This window comes from Pongo pygmaeus, chromosome 19, assembly GCF_028885625.2.
Source record: "Pongo pygmaeus isolate AG05252 chromosome 19, NHGRI_mPonPyg2-v2.0_pri, whole genome shotgun sequence".
In the NCBI taxonomy this organism is placed as follows: Eukaryota; Metazoa; Chordata; class Mammalia; order Primates; family Hominidae; genus Pongo; species Pongo pygmaeus.
The window spans coordinates 4,999,855-5,008,657 of NC_072392.2; the positions used below are offsets into that span (position 1 = coordinate 4,999,855).

The following is an 8,803-nucleotide window of genomic DNA, read 5'->3' on the forward strand; positions in this document are numbered from 1 at the left end:
GTTTGGGTATCGGCTTGTCACCTGCCAATCTGTTCTGCCCACTCCATCCAGGCCTGGGTCTCCTGGAAAGATGACAGGGGAAGAGGCGGAAGGATTAAGGGTGGAGGGATGGGACAGTCCCTTGTATTGGGAAAAGTTTCTAAGAATCAGCCCCTGAGTCCCTGTCACCTGTGGCTGGTCCCTGGGAGGGCCACACAGACTTTCCAAGGACCGCGCCTGTTGGGGAGCACTCCCTGCGTCAGCCCAGGGCGGGTTCAAGAGCAGAAGGAGAGGGGCTCGGTGGGGAGGGGCTCCTGAAGGAGTGGTCCAGGGCATTGATGAGTGAGGGGGGTGGCAGCGACGCAGCCAGCCCAGGAAACCAGACCGGCTCTGTCCAGCTCGGGGTGTGTGTGGGGCGGGGTGACCGCTGTGCGTGTATGCTTGGGGGGGCGCGTCCTGTTTGCTTTGGTGGCTTGGCAGCCACTGGGCTATTGAGGAATCTCTCTCGGCTGCTGGCGGGGCTATCCGGGCCTGTCTGGGAAGTGGAAGCCAGCGGCAGTCTGAAACATGACCACTTTCCACCCAGCGGGCCTGGCAGGACCCTGGGACCCAGGACCGGGCTTGGGGTGGTGGGCAGGGCAGGGTGGGGCTGTGGGGTGGGGCACATGGCCCACCAGAGGAGCCACATCTTGGGGAACCTGGAGTGGAGAGGGGGCTGGCTGGGGTCTCTGTAAGACCCTCTTCTTGGGCAATGTCCTTTAGGTTTCCTGTGGGCTGAGACCTGAGATAAATGCCCCTCACCTGACCCTGAGGTCTCTTGGGGTACAGAAGGCTGAGAGGAGTGGAAGGGGCATCCCCCTCTCAGTTGGTTTAGATCCTCTCTTAGCACAGCCCACCATTTCCCCATCTTATGGCTGAGCCCCTGTTTGCCCACCCCAGCCTGGAGTGTAAACCTGGGGAAAGGTTTACACGAGGAGACTGGGTTAGCAAGGTCTTCTAGGGATGGGGCAGGGTGAGAAGCTGACTGGATGGAACTGTAGCCCCTAGAGTGCATTCCTGAGTGTCAGGCTCTGCAGAAGGGGCCAGTGTGGCCACTGCACCCCTCTGGAGCCCCAATTTCTTTATCTGCGATGTGGGTTGGTCTCTGAGGCTTGATGGCATTTCTGTGCTGTGAAGTGGGCCTGGTGGGTTTGGGCTCAGTTTCCAAGGTAAGATAGGCTCTCGGTCCCCTCTTTCTCTTCAGCACCCAGCCCTGGGCCAGCACCGTGGGTGGAGCAGTGTGGGGTGAAAGACAGCAACTTTGGGGGGGGGTCACCTGACACTGCAACCCATTTCCCCACCAGACAGGGTTGAGGTGGGCCGGGCTGGGGTGGTGGCTACCTGGGAGGGCCTGGGGACGGTGAAGTCCTGCCTTCTCCTCCATATTAGGTCATAGGAAAGCATAGCTTGGAGGGCCCGCCCGAATCACAGGTGACGGGCCTGAGAGCAGTGGCACGCACACGCACATGCACACTCACGGCACCCAGCACGAGGATTTGGAGAAATGAGGCAAATTCCTGATGATGGGTGGGGAGGGGGTCCCCAGCCACTTGGGAGCTGGCAGGTGGCCCGTGGTGATGAAAGCCCAGGGAAGCGTGTGAACCCCAGCAGCCCTACACAACTTGGGGCCCCTCTCCTCTCCAGCCCTTTTCCTGTGTGCCTGCCTCCTGCCGCCGCCACCATGACCACCACCATCCGCCAGTTCACCTCCTCCAACTCCATCCAGGGCTCCTCCAGCCTGGGGTGCAGCTGGTCCCGCACCCCCTGCCAGCTCTCTGGCGGCCTGGGTGCCGGCTCCTGCAGGCTGGGATCTGCTGGCGGCCTGGGCAGTGCCCTTGGGGGTAGCAGCTACTCCAGCTGCTACAGCTTTGGCTCTGGCGGTGGCTATGGCAGCAGCTTTGGGGGCATTGATGGGCTGCTGGCCGGAGGTGAGAAGGCCACCATGCAGCACCTCAATGACCGCCTGGCCTCCTACCTGGACAAGGTGCACGCCCTGGAGGAAGCCAACACTGAGCTGGAGGTGAAGATCCGTGGCTGGTACCAGAGGCAGGCCCCGGGACCCGCCCGAGACTACAGCCAGTACTACAGGACAATCGAGGAGCTGCAGAACAAGGTAGGGCCTGCTGGTGGGAGGGGTCTCTGGGGGGCATGACTTCTTCCCTCCAACTCCTGCCCTGGCCAAAGGCCTGGAGTCCACCCTTGGTCTCAGGGAGCCAAGGGTGGTTTGGCTGTGGCTTAGCTTCTGGGAACCTGCCTTGGGGCCCCTGTGTGGCCCACATCCCCCTTTTCTGGGGGCAGCAGCCTGAGTCAGGAACAAACAGTCCTCGTGGAGCCCCGTGGAGCCCCTTGGATCCTCAGTTTCTCCCTCGTGGAGCTCCTCCACCTGGAGAGGTTGTAGGATGAGGCAGGAGGATGCAGATGGAGGGCTGGACCCGTGGGCCGCTGGATGTGTGGTGTCTTGCTCCTTTGGAGCAGGGATGGCAGGAGGGGGTTTTGGGAGAGTGGGGGTGTCTGAGTGAGCTCCTGATAGCACCTGCTGCAGGGGGAGGCAGAAAGGAGGGGGTGGGACCTCAGGGTGGGGAAGGCCTCTGATGTGCGTTATTTGGGGATTTTTCTGGCGTCTCCTTTCCTCCTGCTGGCTCAGGACGCTCAGACGGGCTCAGCAAACCCCAAGGGGCGGGGCTGCTGGCTGGAGCCCAGGGTTAGGGATTAGGAGGGGTCCTGACTTCTGATTTGGAACCACTCTTTGGTGAGGGCTCCTTTGGCCTCCTCTTTGGGGAGCCTGTCAGGGGCACCCGCTAGCTGACTGTAAAACGAGGGGGTTGCCCACATCCCCTCCCTTGTTCTAGAATTCTGGGACAGCTTCTGCCCTGGGGACATTTTCCCGTTCTTTTCTGGTTGCCTCATACTCCCAGCCAGCTGTCTCTTCTCCTTTAAGGCTGAGCCTGGCATGGGGGTCTGGTGGGGTACTGAGTAGCGGGGGAAGAAGAGGCACCTTTCAGCCCTTCAGACTCCTGCTTGCCTCTCCTCTGCCAATAATACAGCACGGGGCAAGGGAGGGGCTGGGCAGGAAGAGAGGTCCCCAGGCAGGAAGATCTGCTCAGAACCCTGGTGTGGGCTCAGCCACCCCCATCCAGTGACCTGACTACTCTCCCATCTCCTCAGATCCTCACAGCCACCGTGGACACTGCCAGCATCCTGCTATAGATTGACAATGCCCGTCTGGCTGCTGCTGACTTCCACACCAACTGAGTCCTAGCTGTGGGCTTGGGCAGCCTGGGCCAGCTGGGGGAGGATCTCAGGGTACCCCTCCTGACCCCAGGACTCCTTGGTTGCTTGTGGCAAGGCCCAGGAGCTCAGGGTGGGGCAGTCCTAGGAGCCCCACTCCTTAGTCCAGGATGCAGTGAAGGCAGCCAGTTCTGAAGGTTGCTGGGCTTAGGCAGGGAATAGAAGAGAGGGAGGGGAGGCGGGAGGCAGAGAGAAGTAAGGAAGCTGGTGGACATGGGATCTGGCCCTGTGATGGTCCCGGGGCCCCGGGGCTGGAATTCCTTTCCACTCTACCCTCTCATCAGCCCTTCCAACCCTTAGAGTCCTGGCAAAATGAAGCAGGTGAGCAGCCAGGACCTGGAGCTGCAGGTCCAAGCAGCCTGGGCTGAAGTCCCTGATTCCCACGGCAGGTTTGAGACAGAGCAGGCCCTGCGCCTGAGTGTGGAGGCCGACATCAATGGCCTGCGCAGGGTGCTGGATAAGCTGACCCTGGCCAGAGCCAACCAGGAGATGCAGATTGAGAACCTCAAGGAGGAGCTGGCCTACCTGAAGAAGAACCACGAGGAGGTGAGGTGGCAGCGCCTAAATCATTAGCGCCGTGGAGATTAGGCTGCTAATCTCTTTGTTGGGTGGAGCAGTGCCAGCCGCCAGGCTGCGGATCATGCTGCTCTCTTGCAGGGGCCGTTCCTCGGGGCACAACGCTGGCTCCAGCACAGATCCTGCTCCTCTGTGGCCTTCCTGGGCTGCCCTCCCCTCCTCCAGGACTGCTCTGGACTGACATTGCTCAGGTTCAGGTGAGCAGGGAGGCTGCCCTAACTTTGGTCTCAGACCCCTGCTCCCAACCCCACCCCTGCTTCCTGTTTTGTGAGAGCCTGACTGATGTCATCTCTCCAGATTCCCTCAAAGACTTTGGGAGACAAGACTTGGTCCCCCTTTTGCAAACGAGGGAACGGAGACTCTGGAATTGACTTCCTGAAAGGCCTGGGTCCAAAGCTCCCTCAGTTCAGCGGCCACATCTATTTCCCTCAGACACAGGGATCCTTGAACCTATGGGCTGTATCTCCCCGCGGACTTGGAAGAATCCCAAGAGAGTGGGGCTCCCACAAGTCAGAGGCTAATTCTGCCTCCTCTGACTGGGAGTCTCCGCCAGGGCCACGTTGTACCTGGGGGATGATGTCATGCACCGATCTCTCCACCCTCACCCCGGGGCCCTGGAATGCTGGGTGGGGGGCCGGGCCAGCCTCCCGCTCCTGGCCTGTGCAGCCTTGTCCTGTGCCCGTGCTGGCTGTCAGGGCTGGGTTCTCTGGACTCCCCACAAGAATGAGCTCAGCCTCCTAACTGTGGCTGAGGAGGGAGGGTCACCCTACCCCGGGGCTACAGTTCCAGCACCACCTTTGTTTCTTTGTTTCTTTTTTTTTTTTTAGGCAGAGTTTTGTTCTTGTCGCCCAGGCTGGAGTGCAATGGCGCGATCTCGGTTCACTGCAACCTCCACTTCCCAGGTTCAAGCTATTCTCCTGCCTCAGCCTCCTGAGTAGCTGGGATTACAGGTGCGTGCCACCATGCCCAGCTAATTTTTGTATTTTTAGTAGAGATGGGGTTTTCGCCATGTTGGCCAGTCTGGTCTCAAACTCCTGACCTCAGATGATTCACCTGCCTCAGCCTCTCAAAGTGCTGGGATTACAGGTGTGAGCCACCTCGCCCGGCCACCACCTTTGTGTCTGAACAGACCGCTAAGAGGCCCTGGTGCTCAGGCTGGGCTCTGGCTACGGAGGGGCCCCTGGAGGGGCTCTCAATGTGTCCAGCCTGAGCCCCAGGCCCTGGGTGGCTGGGATGGAGGCAAAATACACTCCTGGGGTTTTGGCCTGAACTTCAAAGGCCAGGGTCCCAGCCCCACTTCAGTCTTGCTATAACAGGCTATCCAGGGTCTCCAACCAGACCAGACCCACGGACACCCTGGTTGTCACCACTACCAGCATCTGCCAGTTCTCCACCTCTGGCTCTGTGAAGAGCCTGTGGACACCTGGCAGGGGTTTCTCCTGGATGTCATCTGTAAGTGTTGGGGGTGCCTTTCGGGCCACCAGCCTCCTGGGAGCCAGCAGCTGTGGCAACATGTTGGTCACCTCCTCCTGCTTCTTGGCAGGACTGGGGGTAGGCTACAGCGGAGGCTACACCTGTAACCAGGGTGGGGGCTTTGGCTCCAGCATTCGCGTGGCAGATGCCCTGTTGCAGGGGCGGTGAAAAGGAGACCATGCAGAACCTTACTGACCACACACATTTCACACACATATACACACAAACACCACACACACACCACACACGTACACACACACAAACACCACACACACCCCACACACACATCACACACACACAGACGCCACACACACACCACATAAACATCACACACATACACACAAACGCCACACACACCACACAATCACACACACACACCACACAATACACACAAACACCACACACACATCACACACATACACACACACAAACACCACGCACACCACACACGGACACACAAACACCACATATACACCACACACATCACACACATACACACAAACACCAGACACACCACACACGGACACACACACCACACACATCACACACAAACACCACACACCACACACATCACACACATACACACAAACACAACACACACACCACACATGTATACACACGCAAACAGCAGACACACACCACACACACCACACACATCACACACATACACACACACAAACACCACACACCACACACATCACACACACCATACATACATCACACACTCACCATACACACATACATACACAAACACCACACACTACACACATACACACACACCACACACATACACAAACACCAGACACACCACACACGTACACACCACACACACATCACACACACACAAACACCACACATACCACACACACATCACACACATACACACAAACAACACACACCACACACGTACACACACGCAAACACCAGACACACACCACACACATACACACACAGAAACACCACACACACCACACACATACACACAAACCACACACACCACACAGTATACACACACAAACACCACACACACTGCACACACATCACACACATACACAAAGACCACACACCACACATGTACACACACACAAACGCCACATATGCACCACACACATCAAACACACACACACACAAACACAACACACACCACACACACACATGCAAACACCAGACACACACCACACACATACACACACAGAAACACCACACACACATCACACACATACAAACACCACACACACCACACAGTATACACACAAACACCACACACACCACACAGTATACACACACAAACACCACACACACACTGCACACACATCACACACATACACACACAAAGACCACACACCACACATGTACACACACACAAATGCCACATATGCACCACACACATCAAACACATACACACAAACACCACACACACCACACACGTACACACACATCACACACAAACACCACACATAAACCACGCACCACACACATCACACACACCATACATACATCACACACCATACACACATACGAACACCACACACACATCACACACTCACCACACACCACACACACACACAAACACCACACACACCACACCCCACACACTACACACATACACACCACATACACCACACACATCACACACACACCACACACACCACACACAACCCCCCACACCACACACACACACGCCACACACTTCACACACACCATACACACACCACACACCACACACACCACACACACATACACACACCACACCCACCACACCACACAATCACACATACATACACCCCACATCACACACACCACATACACAACCCCACACGCCCCATACACCTCACATACCACTTGCACACACACACACACACCACAAACACCACACATACACACACCACACACAGCACACACACACCACACACAATCCCCCACACCACACACACACACCACACACACATGCACACACACTCCACACCATACACACACCACATACCACACACACCACACACACACCACACCCACCACACCACACAATCACACATACCACATACACACGCCCCACATCACACACACCACACACACAACCCCACACGCCCCACACACCTCACAAACCACTTGCACATACACACACACAAACACCACCCACCCCACACATACACACACCACACACAGCACACACACACCACACATACACACACCACACACACATACATACACATACCACACACACCACATACATACACATACCACAAACACATACACACACTACACCATACACACCACACACAAATACCCCACACCACACATGCCACACACACCACATCACACACATACACAATACACGCACACCATACATATATATACCCACAACCACCCACATACCACACACCACACACATATACACACCACACACAATACACAAACATCACACACATGCACACCACACACACCATACATATGCAAACACATCACACACCACACACATACACACCACACATCACAGACACACACCACACACACATCACAAACACCACACCCACCACTCACATACACACCACACACATCACACACACACCACACATACATCGCACATGCACGCAACCACACACACACTCCACACACATACACAAACACCACACACATACACACCACACACATCACACACACACCACTCATACATCACACATGCATGCAAACACCACACACACATACACAAACACCACACACACACCACACACACCACAAATACATCACACACACACCACACACACAGACACATACACACACAAACACCACACACACCCACCACATATGCACACACATTCCACACGCACCACACACATACACACTACACACACACCATACACATATATACCCACAACCACCCACATACCACACACCGCACACACACATACACACCACACACACATACACACCACACACACCACATATACACACACCACATGCACACCACACACCACATACACATAAACATCACACACATCACACACCACACAATCACACACCACACACACCACACACGCACACGCCCTCCCTCCCTTCCTTTCTCTCTCTCTTTCATCTTTCTTTCTTTTTTCCAAGATGGAGTGTCGCTTTTTCACCCAAGCTGGAGTGCAGTGGCATGATCTGGGCTCACTGCAACCTCCACCTCCCAGGTTCAAGTGATTCTCCTGCCTCAGCCTCCCAAGAAGCGGGGGCTACATGCATGCACAAACACACACATTCCTTCTCATGACCTCTAAGAACGTAGCTTTGGCACTCTGTAAACATGGCCACTTTGTCTTCTGCACAAACCCTGCCCTGGAGGGTCCTGCAGAGCAAAGCCACCAGCGGCAGGTGAGGGGTGCAAGCAATGAGTACAGTGGCGGGGGGGCCAGGGGAGCCGGGCGCGAGTCAGGTGAGGCCCAGCTGGCCCTGGCGCTTAGGCCTGCTCAGT

At 56.2% G+C, this 8,803-nt stretch overlaps 1 pseudogene; it reads left to right on the forward strand.

The window, feature by feature from the left end:
* Positions 1-1,699: 1,699 nt before the first annotated feature.
* LOC129016865 (keratin, type I cytoskeletal 17-like) lies at positions 1,700-5,523 on the forward strand (annotated as a pseudogene).
* The last annotated feature ends 3,280 nt before the right edge of the window (positions 5,524-8,803 follow it).